A 15,469-nucleotide genomic window follows, 5' to 3' on the forward strand; every position below is an offset into this window, starting at 1 on the left:
CTACCCTGAGAATCATAAGACTGTTCCCAAAATAGCAATGTTATTCAAAGACATCTTTCAACCCTCCCCCTAAATAGGAAAAAATCTAAGACTGTTGGCACATTTTCCCATTTTATCACGCATGCTGCTGAAGCTAGAAAATAATGTGATATCAAGACCTGTTGTTTTTAAAGCCAACTCAATATCATAAAGAAGAAAAGAAGCATATGGCCTTCATGTATTCTGCAATAAAGAATATTGGAAAGTGTGGCTTGGCAAATCACAAAGAACAGTTGATGATACCAACAGCCTCTTCCTCTCACCCAGAGAGTTGGATCTATCAGAATAATTCACAAGCATCAGCTCCTTTAGGTCTTGTGATGGTGTCAACTTGGGCAGGTGATGGTGCCCAGTTGTCTGGTCAGGCAAGCACTGGCCTAACCATTACTGCATGGATATTTTGTTGCCGCTTAATAAACCAGAAGACTGGTTTATTAAATTATCAGTCAGTTGATTGCATCTGTGACTGATTGTCTGTACGATCTTCTGCAACGAGAGAACCCAATCAGCCGGATTTGATCCAATCAGTTGAAGACTTTAAGGGGGGAAGAGAGAATTTTCACTTTTTCATGCGCCAACCAGCAGCCTCTCCTGTAGTGTTCACCGAGGAACTTCATCGTAGTTGCCAGCCTCATAGCCTGCCTAGAGATTTCGGACTCCTGCATCCCCACGGTTGCATGAAACACTTTTTTTTAAAGTAGGCTTAGTCTATCCTTTGCGGGGATAAGTTTCATAGGAACAAACTCCAAGATTGAAGGCTCGGCCTATTGCTTTGGTTGTCCCCACTGCTTGTGAGAATATCAGGAATTCTCCACATGGGGAAGTTGAATTTTCCCCCTTTCTTGCCATTCTCCCAAGGGGACTTTGCAAATACTTTTTAATTCACTGTTCTAATCACTCTGGGATTTACTGGGGCATCACTCTGGACAAACCTACAAAATCTCATGCCCTACTCAAGGTTCCATGTACTTGTGGTGTTCAGTTAAACTGTCCACATAAGTTATATTAGGAAATGCATTAGTCAAAATATAAATTTTATTTCAAATAAACATTTTTTGCTTTAGTCTCACACATAAGTTAGAGTTTTAAAATATGAATTACCATCTATTTTCGACACCCTCAAACATTGACATTCTTTTGTTTTTCCTAATGCAAAAACATTTTTTAATTTGTATATTTAGTCACTATCATTGTACACTCTAGGCATTCCTAGACTATACCATCTCAGTCTTTATGGTCTATCTTTCCTTCTGATTTCATTTGTGCCCCCAGCCCTCCTCCCTCTATCATTCTCACATTCAGCTTCATTCAGTGTACTAACAGTATTGCATTACAGTTAGGTAGCATTGTGCTATCCATTTCTGAATTTTTACAAGTTCTTTCTTAATATTAGTTCATATCAGTGAGATCATACAGTACTTGTCCTTTTGTTTCTGGCTAATCTCACTCAGCATAATGTCCTCAAGGTCCATCCATGTTGTTACATGCTTCATGACTTTATTCTGTCTTACAGCTGCATAATATTCCATCATATGTATATACCACAGCTTGTTTAGCCACTTTTCTGTTGATGGACATTTGGGCTGTTTCCATCTCTTGGCAATTGCAAATAATGCTGCTATAAACATTGGTGTGCAAATGTCCGTTTGTATCCTTGCCCTCATGTATTCTGAGTAGATACCTAGCAATGGTATTGCCAGATCATACAATAATTTTATATTAGCTTCCTGAGGAACCACCAAATTGCCTTCCACAAGTGGTATAGCATTTTATATTCCCATCAACAGTGGATAAGTGTGCATCTTCCTCCACATCCTCTCCAGCACTTGTTGTTTTCTGTTTTATTGATAATGGTCATTCTGGTAGTGTACTAGTTTGCTAGCTGCTGGAATGCAATATACCAGAAACGGAATGGCTTTTAACAAGGGGAGTTTAATGAGTTGCAAGTTTACAGTTCTAAGGCCAAGAAAATGTCCCAATCAAAACAAGTCTATAGAAATGTCCAATTTAAGGCATCCAGGGAAAGATACCTTGATTCAAGAAGGCCGATGAAGTTCAGGGTCTCTCTCTCAAGTGAGAAGGCACATGGCGAACACAGAGAAGTCAGGGCTTCTCTGTCAGCTGGAAGGGCACATGGTGAACATGGCATCGTCATCTGCTAGTTTTCTCTCCTGGCTTCTGGTTCCATGAAGCTCCCCAGGAGGCGTTTTCATTCTTAATCTCCAAAGGTTGCTGGCTCGTGGACTCTCTGCATCTCATGGCTACATTGTTCTGCTCTCTCTGAGTCTCTCATTTTCCAAAATATTTCCTCTTTTATAGGACTCCAATAAACCAATCAAGACCCACTCAAATGGGTGGAGACATGTTGTCACCTAATCCAATTTAACAACCACTCTTGACTAAATCACATCACCCAGGGAGATGATCTCATTACAGTTTCAAATATACAGTATTGAATAGGAATTATTCTACCTTTATGAAATGGGATTTATATCAAAACATGGCTTTTCTTAGGGGGCATACTTCCTTTCAAACCAGCACAGGTAGGTATGAGATGATATCTCATTGTGGTTTTGATTTGCATTTCCCTATTAGCCAGGGAAGTTGAGCATCTTTTCATGTGCCTTTTAGCCATTTGTATTTCCTCTTCTGAGAAGTGTCTGCTCATGTCTTTTGCCCATTTTGTAATTGGGTTGTTTGTCTTTTTGGTTTTGAGCTGAACAGTCCCTTTATATATTCTGGATACTAGACCTTTATCTGATATATCGTTTTCAAATATTGTCTCCCCTTGTGTGGGCTGTCTTTTTACTTTCTTGAGTAATTCTTGGAGAATTCCAGTTAAGAACAGAGACCATCAGGACATAGAAATAGGGTAGATACTGGGTAATTGGAGCTGAAGGGATACAGATTGTGCAACACTACATGAAACATTTTTATAACTCTCATATTTACAGATATCCCCTGCTGGTTCTGCTTCTCTAGAGAACCCTGACTAATACAGGTCTCATGACAACTACATGATGTACATCTGGCAGCTATTGCTTTCTGTTTACAGATGTGAAACCTGAGGCTCAGTTCTGAATAAGTAAGTTGTTTGGGGTCAAACATAAAGTGATAGAGCTGGGCTAAGTTCGCTTCCCTATTCAGCACTCAATGACAACTTCTGGGTACTTAGATTCTTCTGATCACCCATACCACCGTATCCCACCTGATGTTTTTTTAGTCCGGAGGTCTGCTCTATTTGGATTTTGCTGACTCAAGTTCTACATGTCAGGTAGATGCTTTCTACTACAAGATTTCAGTGGATTTTGCGCAACTCATAGGAAAAACTCATGGAGTAGTAGAGAAAAACATGGAAGTGGCAGTCAGATGGACAAGTGTCCAAACTCTTTTAAGGTTGTCATGACATTAAATGGGATCACATAGGCCAAGGGTCTGGTGTGGCACAGAAGAGGCCTTCATTTTGTTAGTTACTTTTCCTCTGTTACTTTTTTAGCTGGAGAAAGTAGTGTGTAGAGTAATTGATTAGTGGTTTTAGACTTGTTTCATGGAAAGGATTAAGGAAAAAAGAAATGCAAAATTCAGTGCTCAGATGGTGATGGCTTTTTCCTAAAGTGAAATGGAGTTGAATTACTACATTTTAGGTTTATTTGTCTCTACTAGGGAAGAGGACCCTTGCTGTTTGAAAGCAAAAATGTCTGTTAAGGATCAGTTTTGGGAAGGACGCTTTTCAGAAAGCCAGATCAATGTGGAGAGCTGGCATACACCATGCAAATTCTAGTAAGACAGCAGTAAATACATGACTCTAAAGACAAAAGGTGGTCGAAGCCACCTGTCTATCCAACTTGGAACTGTATGATACCTGCCAAAGGTGCGGACATGGCATCAAAAATATCCTTTCTAGCTCAGTGAACAGTAAAGAATTTTAACTTTATGTAAATTTCAACAAAATTTACATAAACATTGTGTATTTTATGTATGTTAACAGCTTGGCTTTATACATGAAACTGACTTAAATCATTCTCAGGCAATGATTTTTCATCTCTGAATACAAACCTGCTTTTAGTGATGCTTTTCTTGAGAACCCTCTGATCCTTTATTAGCATTATAACCCCTGCCTCATAAGTGATAAAACAGCAGAATTATAAATTATTTGCCAAAATTTGATAGCTAGTTGGGGTGAACCAAAGTTCTTCCTTGAGACATAATTTTGCTCTGACTTACAGGGTGAATCTACAAGTCGGGCTATACAGTGATTTCTGAGTTGTTCTGATCACAATATTTGATAAGCAAAAGACAGAATTACTCCCAGTGGTAGAATTCTTTTCTCTGCAAAGGGATAGCTGGTATTCCCATCTGCTCATTCATTTCCTGCATACCTGGTATCTAACAGGCACTGTCATAGGTATTGAGGATTCAAAGATGGTTAGGCTATTGCCCTTGCTCTCAAAGACTGTCATTGTCTATTAAGGAAGAGAAACGTGTAAGTAGGGACCTATGAAGCAATGAAATAAATCTTAAGAGGAGATGGAAGCATTGTTCATTAATATGAAGAGGTAAGTTTCTGAAAGCAGCAGCAGGATGGTGGTGGGACTAGCACTACTTCTACTTGATCTTGAATCTCTGAACCTTAGACTTTTCAGAAGAGGAAAGTAAATTGCTGGGGAGGACTGGCAGCCAAAGGACAGTGAGTTTTCTTTCTGTCCCATCCTGTTTTTCCATTGCTCCATGAGTTTTAGAGTGGGATTAGGTTTTCTGGCCCAGGAGCACCATGTTTTTGGAAGCCTTGCTTCTTCTCCCCATAAGCAGGGAAATGGTCTCCACAGAGAGAGTCCAAATGAACTGGAATTCTCGTATAAAGGTATGTATTCAACCACATCCTAGTTGACTGCCATGTAAATGGAAACACGTTTATACTAGGGTTTATCTTAGCTATTTATTTAGCTCCTTAAAGACTGACACTGGTTCTAATATATATTTCTGTTTATGGTGTAGCAATCTGTCTTTGGAAACTGACCATTCAGTAAAACCTTAAATCAATTGTACATTTTGGATAGACCACCAGGTTCTTTTCTAAGTTTAGCCAATGGCTTAGATTCTAAAAAGACTCTACCTGAAACATGTTTTCTAAGTTAATAGTGCATCCTATTACTTCAAAAGGGGAAGCTCAACATAATGCATTGAGAGCAGAAACATGCCTCTTTTATTTATGGCTGTTTCTTTAGTAACCAGTATAATGCATGCTTTCCTGGTACATGACAGATGCTCAATCAATATTTGTTTAATAAATTAATTAATGAAGACTGTCATAATTAATAGTTAATGTAAGTTTAAGAAACACATGGACAATCATCTTGGAATTGGGTAAAATGGGTACATTCAGCAATTTTCCCAGGCATAAATCAGGAACACTATCTTGATTTTTAATGTTATAGTAAAGTTATAATGGAGTTTACAAATAAAATAAAATAAAAAAATTCCCTCACCAGGACTATTGTATATTGAAATCATTTGCCAGTGTTCTTCCCAGCAAGATTTTTGGCACTTATTTTCCTCTATTTCTGTTTATTCATGGAGAAGTCACAGTGAGGTTTACCTATGGCTAGCTGTCAGACTAACCTAGGACTAACGGCAGGGAATCTCAAGAAATTCAGCATTTGCAATTTCTCGGTCACTATTCTTTAAAACTGCACAAAAGATGAATATGAATAATGGACATCAGCAATTTGAGCTGAGAATCTCTACGAAAAGGTAACTCTGGCCAACTTGCTGGACTGTCAGAGCTCAACTGCAAGATTTCTCTAAAACAGAGATAAAGCAAGGGTGCAGGGCTGAACGCTGGCCTCAGGGGGGCACCTAAGAGGCTTTCATTTGCTTACCTGCTATTATCAGTAAAGGACAGAATACACTAATTTAAGCCTACAGGCGTGCAAAGTCATGTTCCAAATTAAAAATCTGTGACTACTGTCATTTGAATAAAAGAAGTGATGGGGAGTCTGGGACCACATGGCTATTTTGTAGAACCTGTCACTTTAGCAGAAAATAACCTTGCTCTTCAAGTACAAAAAATGGACCATATTGGAAGACCAGACCTGGTGAGTCAGTAAAAAGTGCAAACAGTCTCAATTCAAGCCATGAGAATTAGCCATTTTTAGGTAATAGGAATCAAATCAAATAAACAAGAAAAACCCAAAGACAGAAGAAAAAATAAATGAATAGTTTATTTCTTCCTTTACATGAATTAGAATTCGGCTTCCTCTTCCAACTAAGAGGATCAAATATATATTTTCCATGATCAAAGGCGGCAAACCATAAATCAAGGATAGCGGGCCATTCAGCATTAATATAGAGCAGGCATTGCAATTCACAGCAACTGAATTTCTCTAGAATGCTTTAGGCATTTCAAAGGAAACACTAATCCTTAAACAGGATTTTTCCCTGCCTTAATTTGGGGGTACAGATTTATTCATGTCATCAGTTAATTACTGCTGAGGCTAACAGCAGTAACAGTCAGTCAGCAATAACAAATCAATTGCGTTTTCCTCTTGCAATGCTTTGCTTTCCCTTGGTGGAAATTTGCTAAATCTGCCATAGGAATGGGGTTGTACCAAGAAAGCCAAGTCTTTTCCGTGACATGTGAATTTAATTTACACGTGACTGTGGATTTAATGAATAAATATTGCACCATTAGCTGCCATAGTGGTGCAACTTTTTGGCTTCTGAACTTTAAATCTTACAGGTTTTAAAGCTTCCTCCTCTCCTTGCCCCTTCTCCTTAAAGCTCTATGAAATATTATTTTACCTCTCATCCTCACAATTTGATTAGTTTTTGACCTGGCTACCAGTATCATGTGATGCAGGTCACAAGGAAATGTCACTTTTGAAGTATTTAAGAGATCCCAGATTCTATAAAAGCTTCTGCTTCTCCTTTTCTAAGTGGCAAAGGAAGAAATCCCAGCTAATAAATTGCCTTAAGTTAGACATAGGAGAAGATCAAAAAGGGGTCTAGAAATAAATAAATAAATAACAGCTAATTAGGTTAAAAGACAAATGATAAAAAAGTTTATAAATCAGATTGAGAAGGAAAGGAGATACCCAAAGCAATGATGGCTCAGTATAGGAGTTTGAGAAAAAAGCCAGGATTTCTTAAGTCTGACTGGAAGGCCATTATAGAACAAAATAAGGAATTGGCATGGATGTAATTAATCTTAGGCTACGGAGCCAGGTCAGTTACTGAAGCATTATTAAGGCAGTTCCAGCTGAGACCATGTGGTCACTAGACCCAGAACCATCACCTGGGGTTTTCGGCACTGCTTGCACTAACTTCTGAATGGAGAGGAATATTGGATAATGTTATTTCACTCTGTCATTCTGCCATTCTGAATTCAATGGTGGTTGACTGACTTATTCAAAGATGGTGTGATTCCAAAACAGAAAATTACCAGCAGTTGCTGCAGGGCTAGAACTAGGTCTCCCGACCAGTATCCTTGCTTTCATGCCAGGCTGCCCACTGAGGGTAAAAGATGTGGCAAAAAAAATCACATACATTCTTGGTGCCTCATTTGACCAATATGAAAACGATGGATAATGCCAGAGGCAGCTATAGTATGACATCCAGAGCTTAGTCTCTGGAGTCTGACTGCATTTAAAAGCTGGCTCTGCTCTGTGATATTAGGTAAATTAATTAGCCTCATTCTGCCTCAGTTTCCTCACCTGTAAGATGGAAATAATAAGAGTAACCCGACTATAGGGTTGTTAGGAGGATGCAGTGAGTTAGTTCAGGTAAATGCTTTCAGAATGAGTGGCTCACTTTTTGTCCCATGGACCTATTTGGATTGATCACTGAGCTGGGTATCGGTGTCTTCTTAATTCAGATTTGTGGCTAAGCCACAGTTCACCTAACATATCTGAACTCCTATGGCTTCTCTTTTGCAACATTCATTTAGGAGTAAGTTAGAAACTGGTTGGACTTTTACATTGGATGAAATGCTTTGAGATCCCTGGGAAGAAAATTATGCAGAAAAGAAGAAATATTATTGTTAGGACAATGGTAGCGATTCTGAAGAGTCCTTAGTGGCAGCTCAGATTCTCTGAAAATTTCTCTGAAGTTTCTTTCCTCTCGTAAGACTAATTTCTTTTCGATTATTTCTTCACCCACCATGTCCTGCTTCCTTAATGCCCTGTTACATCTCCTCCCTTCCTCTTACATGATGCTTGAAAGGCCCAGTGGACCCCATTCAGTAACCTCTAGCCTGACCTCCACCCAAAGTATCAAATGTCTCTACCTGGCTTGAAAATTTGTTAAAACATTATCACATACATGCCTCCCCTGACAGTGTTTTGGTGAAGAACAGATAGGGCTAGTCCCTCGACAGTTCCCAGTTATAAAGTTTATGTCTGCAACAGTCGTTTCTTCCTCCACATGATGCCATTGGCTATTTCTGCCAGCACTTGGAATTTTGAAGCTCCACTGTGACGGCTGAAACCACAAGATTAAAAAGGAAATGGGTTTAGTTCAGACCTCCGGCTGGCCCTGGAGTAAAGGTAATCAGCCAAAGTCAACGGGTTGGTAGAAAAGAAATATGATACACTGCCTACCTCACCTCTCCCCAATTTTCCTAGAGCAGCTCTGTCTTTCAATTTTAGTCACTTGGGGCTGATTCTATTCGTCACACTGCCTGAAACACACACAGGAAAACTGGCATCTTTTTTCATCAGTCCTGTCACCGTGTTTGACAATGCAGAATACTCAGAGAGCAGAAGCCTGCATCCTGCACGGTGCTTGCTATTCAAGTGTGATGTCTGGTGACTTCTTAACACCAGATTCCTAACCTGTTTTTCAGTCTCTCTGGCACATGCACATCTTGAATAATTTATTTTAGTCAACAAAGTCATAATTAACTTCTGGGCAGGGCTTATATGTCCATGTAGTTATGGGTGAAGAATGATCTTATATACATGAGGACTGATTATTATTTTTTTTTTAAATTAATCATCCCCTATGATACCAATTTGTTCTCCTCTGTTTCTGAAATAACACAAATCTGATCTACCCTGTCAATAGCAATTCCTGGATATCTAAAAAGACATGGTTACTTTGTAATATCAGCTTCTGCTCAGAAATCAACTTTAGTTTGAGGATAAAGTATCAAATCCTCCTCTTGGCATTCAAAACCTTCCATAGCAGGCTCTGACTCCAGTTCTAGTATATTCTCCCATACAAGATCTCTGCACCAACCAAATGGATGAGCATTTTCAGGGTTTGCTGACCACACCTTGGTCTTGCCAAACTTGAGATTCTGCTTATACTGCCACTTTTACTTAGCAGAACTTCCCCACCTCTCTCCAACCTCCACAAGCCAGTTCAAGTTCTTTTATTACATTCACTTGGCAATTAATTATGTATGTCATCATGATTTTCTTCTATTGTTATATTGGGTTTTTATTCATTTTTCAATTTTGTTATTTTTTTATTAAAATTACTAGATGTTAAACTTCTTGAGGCCAAAGACCATATAACCAGGAATGTTTATATCCCCAATGGGGTTCATTTATATGTCTGGTGCTCACTGATTAATCAATATCTTCCTATCAGATTGGTCCCTAGTGACAAGGGATGACATTGCAGAAACATATCCAATGCAGAGGATGAAACACTCAATTTTCTTACCTTTATAAAATTGTAAAGCAATTTCTTTAATGTGAGAAAACTAGTTTGTTCATATGCATTGTCTAGAAATCAGAGTTATCTATTTTTCAGCTCCATGTCTCCTTTCTCAATCTCTCAAATTACTTCTCTCTCTTCTGCTAATCCTTCACAACCTATACGTTTTGCTAAAGGCCAGATGCTACACAGAGAGGTGTCACCGACAGAAACATAGATCTTTCAGTTGATAAACACCACTCTGGGGTTAACATTTGGGGCTTAGGAATGTTTTTAGACAAGCTAATTAAGGGACAGCTTGTACTGGATGTGTGCATGGGTGATTGTGCGTGTTTAACAAAGTAAAAATAAAATTGTGAATTCCTGAGAGGTATCAGCATGGGGACGTTAGGTAGACTGGATATTATTTTGTAGTCTGAATCCTGTGGTGGATAATGCAGAAAATGCCAATAGAAGCAAATAAGCAGGTACCATCAGAGGGTATAGATGAATGTTCCTATCTGTTCCTGCCTCTTTTCACTGTTTTGCCCCCCAGACTTTTAAAATTTAAAATAGGAACTCCCTTGATTTTTTTTAAGTTTATCAACAATATAAATTTGAGTTCATGCTTCAGTTATGATTTTCTTTAATTTCTAAGGAAGCTATCCTAGAATTAACTCCATAATTGTGCACATCTCCTCTTCCCCCCAGCACTGTGCTTTTTGCCAGCTTCACTGCAGTCCTCCTCCACCTCCCTCTTCACCCCCATCTTCCACTTGCAAACAAACCCAGCAGTAATTACTAATATCTAAGCACGTAATTCCAGCAGCATTAGGCTTTTTATTTGATGTAACTACGCAGAAAGCTGTCTGGACATACAGCATGAAGTCAAAGCATTTTTTAATACTCCTGCCCATCTTTTCTCCCCTCTTCTCATCACTAAAAAACTGTTGTTTATTTCTTCTGCAGATTGCAGAGTTATGAACTTCTTTTACGCAGTAACACACTCAAATAAATTTCCACCCAAATAACTTTACATCCATGCATACAGGTCAACATATGCATATATGAAATATATAGTTATCCATATAAAGGAAAATCACTAGGAAATAAATAGCTGGGAGCAAAAATACCTTTTCCATGTAGATGGACATTTTAGCACCTCTAGTATACACGTGATTGGAATTATTACTGGCTAAAAACATTCCAAGATCTTAATTTGGGGCGTTTTAGAGGACCATAATGGCATTTTTTTAACGCGTCGCATATATTTTTACATATGAAACTGTTACTCTAATTTACTCAAAAAGCACAATTTTACTTGTCATTTTATGCAATCTTTATATATATCAAACAGAGAAAAAAATATTATTATGATGATTTTTGCTGGTTTAGAGGCTCCGAGCCTCAGAGTAGAAAATGGTTCAAGTACCTATCGTCGCCTTGGCAAAATCCCGCAGTGCTGCAATAGAAATTGCAGTAGAATTTTAGGCCAGAGTCCAGTTTTAGTCTAACATGGTTCTTTCACCTGCATTACCCTGAAGGGCACAATTGGATTCAACTGAGGAAGCCCAATCTTAATGTTGTCAAATCAGAAGCTTTCAGCCTGAGATAACCAATGTCCTTAGAAAATATTTACTTCCAATAACTCTAAAACCTTAACTAAAGGAGTTAAATCTATACACTCTACGACCTGTAAATATTTCTCAGAAACATAGTTTTGTGGCTGTGTGTTTGTGCTCATACATAATTACAAGAGTAGGGGGAGAAAGAGGAAGAGGGATTCATTCTTAAAGTTAATTATGCTTAGTTCAGCTATCCCCAATTTTTTGCTAAATAGAAATATATATGGAGAGATCACTCCTATAAATAGATAATGTTGACATCTTCATTTTTATCCCACTCATGCCCACCCAAGATCTGTAGGCAGTGCATTACGTGCTCTGTGTTAACATAAAAACAAACCAAATCTTGACATCCGGTAGAAAGGTAAACGCAGATTTAAGAAATGTGTTTATTTCCTACCTAAAATAAAGGGCAACAGAAGGTTTCCACAAAGTAGACTGTTATTTTTTTTAAAGCTAAGCAGGAGATCTGGAGAAAGCAGGCATTGCCTGCAAAGGAGTCCCTGCGGGCATGATTTATTTATTATTATTATTTTTTTTTTTACCTACTACGTCTGCTCTTAAATACTTCATTAGGGGTCTCTGTGAGACCAGGTTTCACAGCGGCAATCTGTCCTGCAGCCCTGGCACAGAACATCCTATCCAGGCCCCTCTGCCTCTGAAGCCGGGTCGTTGTCCGCGGTGCTGAAAGGTCACGGGCGCCGGCGCGGGCCTTTGTATCGCTGTCCAGGGTGCTGAGTGAGGGCCGTCGCAGTCCCCGAGGCCATCCCATCCCCGCCAGCTCTCCGCAGAGCCCTCCCACCCGGCACAAACCGCCCGCCTCCCGCCAGGCTGCAGTTGACGTGGGGCAGGAGGCATGAATCAAGTCTGTGGGGGCAAGGAGGCTGCTGTCGCTGCCTCAGCTCAGCTTGCCCCGGACGGGAACTCTCCCCCTTCCCCTCCTTTCGCCTCCCCAACGCCCACAACCTGCCTTTCCCTCAATTCTGCACTGGATAATAGCACGCTAAAGGCAAGTCATAATAACAGGGTTAGAAGAACAGATTTTTTTTTCTTTTCTTTTTGTCTACAGAAGCAACAACAACAACAACACAACATCAGCCTAAACACCTCTGAAAACTGCGTCGCAAAATGGAAGAGAGAAAGGGTCCCACCACAGTTTTAAAAGAGTAAGTTATTATTTGGATCGTATCCTTACGTTTCCCTCCCATCGCTCCATCCGCAGTAGCCCCATTCATCCCTTCCACAAGCAGCCCACCTCAAAAACACTTTATAAAGCCCCAGGCGGGAGTCCAGCCAGGCGCGCACACACGGAACACCGCGCCCCAGGCGCACAAATACTTGTACTGCCCAAGGCCACTAGGTCTGCCCAGCTGCGGTCCTCTTTGGGAATGCAACCTCTCAGAGTCAGCACCGGGGCCCGGGGAGGGGGCTTCTTACCTGGGCTTCCCGGGAGGGTAGTGTTCGCCGGATCCCAGCAGGTTGCGAGTGTGCAGGAGCCGCCGAGCAGGGAGGGAAGGCGAGACAGAGCCTGACCTCCCCGAGGTTTCGTCTTCAATGCAACGTGAGCTCTGCCCTCATCAAAGATGGCCGTCCCTCTTGACGTCAGCAGCTTTTAATAGCCGTCGCCTCCAGGGGCGGGAGGAAGTCTGCGGCGGGGAGGGCGGAGGGAGGGCGGAGGCTGCGGGTGGGACGCGAGCAGCCGGTAGGCGCCGAGCGCTTGACTCAGCTCCCGGTGAGCGTTACTGAAACCTTTGTATTTTAGTCCCGTACAAACTCTGAAACGGGGCTATCCTTATGGCTGCATTTTAATACACCGTCTCGGGAAAACACATTAATCTGACGACTGTTTTTCTAGTGTCATACACGTGTGTTTGTATATGTGTGCTAACATATGCATGTTGTGTGTACATGTTGCATCCTGTATGTATATTATGTCTATATATCCATGTGTGTGTGTGTGGGGGGCGGGGTGCATACTTTATTCTCCCCGCTGAGTTGAGTCATGGAAGGAGGAGGGGAAGACCGAGGAGGCGGAGAGGGAGGTGGTGGCGGCGGGGAGGGACGCTGGGGGAGCTCGATTTCAGCAGCGATTAGTTTTCCCCAAAGAAGAGGGTCCGAAGGGGCATCCCTGTCAACCCTCGCCAGCTCCATATATGGCCAGGCTACGTGGGTTACTATTTTTATGAGTGATTTGTTCATTTTATCAAAGCAGCACCCAGGGCTTGGAGTTCGTATTAATGTGGTCAGCTGGGAAGACAGACTCGCGCACGTTATTTGAACGGACGTCAGAGCAATTATCTCCCAGAGATATCAAAGGAGCTGGGGGAGAGGGGAGCGAAGGGTCGTTAACCCAACCAGCGTGGGTTTGCAAGGGCTCGAGGCTCCGAGTAGCGTTGTTTACCGAGGGCAAAACAGATGACGCTGCTTTCGCTTGAATTTGCAATCGGGTCCTGAGGTTGTGCGTTGGGTGTCTTCAGAACAGCCCTCGGAGGCACGTATAGGACCGTCCAGACTTCCGGGGGAAGGTGGAGGACTGCAGGATCCAGGGTGGGTTGGACGCGATGAAGTTCTAGTGATTCTCTCGATGCGCGAACCCTGGGTCAGAGTAGAGGCTGATTTGGGGGACTTATGATGTTCGCAACAGGACGTGGGCAAGAAACGATAGTTTTCCTGGTCATCTGAGAGATTAAAATAATAAGCATAAAGCAATAATACTTCCTCCCTTGTGCACTAGGCGACCAGGGAGAGCTGGGGTGGGGGTGGGGCGACAGGGGGTGGGTATGCAAATGGCTCCGCGGTGGCAGCCTCTCCGATGATTCACAGGTGTTGGGGAGGTTGTTGTGGGGCTCTCCGCGGGGAGGGCGAGCTGGGGAGCGCGTGGGAGGTGGGGGACTTCGGCTGAGGAACTGTTTGTACTTTTCCAGGAAGGATGCGATTAGAAGTCGTGCCTTGCAATGTTAAAACTTGATGGCCTCTTTTAGACGATGGAAAATCCTTGTCTGCTTTAGAAGAAGCCATTCAGAGCTAGGTCCCGAAAAATGACACACAATAAAACGTCCCCCACCCCAGCATACACCTACACCTACACACACACACATTCCAAGCATAAACAATTATAAGCCTTTTAATTGCACGTGTTGGAGAGAGAGACACACAAGGAGAGAGAGAGACATGCAGACCCTGCGAGAGGAGTAAAAAGAGGCGTAAAGGGACTGGTCAGAGGAAGCAAAGCTGTAAGAATTTTGAAAGAAAGCCGTTAATTTAAATGAGTAGATGTCATTGTTTCCTAAAGATTCTCTGACCAAAAAGGTATTTCAAAATATTAATCTTTGCAATAATAATTAACCAATGCTGTTTGGATTTTTATTAAAGTTGGAGTCCTAAAACAAGGCACGTTACTGAAATTTGTTTACTTAAATATTTATTAAACATTTAAGATTCTTATACAATAAAGAAGAGGAAAATCAAAATCCGTATAGTCCTTAGATAGTTAATTGCCAATAAAACTCTCCTACTTATGATTCTTAATTTCGTGGTACAGCAAGTAGGAATGGGATGGGAGAAGTGGTGACAAATGCAATGGCACTGCAAAATCTTTTATAGTTAGGATTTTTTCCAAAATGTGACACCCACAAAAAAGGCAGCATGTAGACGTTGGGGGTGGGGTAGGCAGGAGGCAGATCTGCAGTGGGGAGAAACAGAATATGTGTAGGGCTCTCAGATCAGAAGTCATTCAGGCAGCAAGTTTTGTGAAGGAATGGGGCAGGGGTGGGGGTGGGGGACAGGGTATTTTCCGGATTAAAAAAAAAAAGTAAAAAAGTAACTATGTCAGTGAGGGGAGCTTATCCTGCAGGCAGAAGCTATATGGAAGGCAACTGGGGAAGGACTGGCCATGTGTTCTGAGTTTTCAACTGCTGCTGCCCCAAGCTGACGTCTTAAAAAATTACAGATAAGATGAGAGCCAGACAGATTCAGAGCATCACAGAAAGGCACAGGCCCTACAGGATTATTTTGCAGTGGTGACAGCATTTTCCATTCCCCTCTGCTGGTGTTGAAAAGGATGCCATTTGAGAGGTTCTTCCTCTCGCTCTGGAAAAGACAGCAGAGAAACATAAATACTGGACATTTAGGTCCATTTGGAGCTAAAAATTCTACTAAGGATG

The 15,469-nt window shown here is 41.3% G+C and overlaps 1 protein-coding gene across 1 annotated transcript in view; it reads right to left on the reverse strand.

Moving 5' to 3' along the window:
* SNAP25 (synaptosome associated protein 25) overlaps nt 1-12,872 on the reverse strand; it is an 86,876-nt gene extending 74,004 nt beyond the window's left edge. Inside the window, exon 1 of the mRNA XM_077115323.1 lies at nt 12,744-12,872. The gene's annotated coding sequence lies outside the window, so the exon portion shown is untranslated. The remainder of the gene's footprint in view (nt 1-12,743) is intronic.
* Between the last annotated feature and the right edge of the window lie 2,597 nt (nt 12,873-15,469).

The sequence above is a fragment of the Tamandua tetradactyla genome, chromosome 1, assembly GCF_023851605.1.
Source record: "Tamandua tetradactyla isolate mTamTet1 chromosome 1, mTamTet1.pri, whole genome shotgun sequence".
Taxonomy (NCBI): domain Eukaryota; kingdom Metazoa; phylum Chordata; class Mammalia; order Pilosa; family Myrmecophagidae; genus Tamandua; species Tamandua tetradactyla.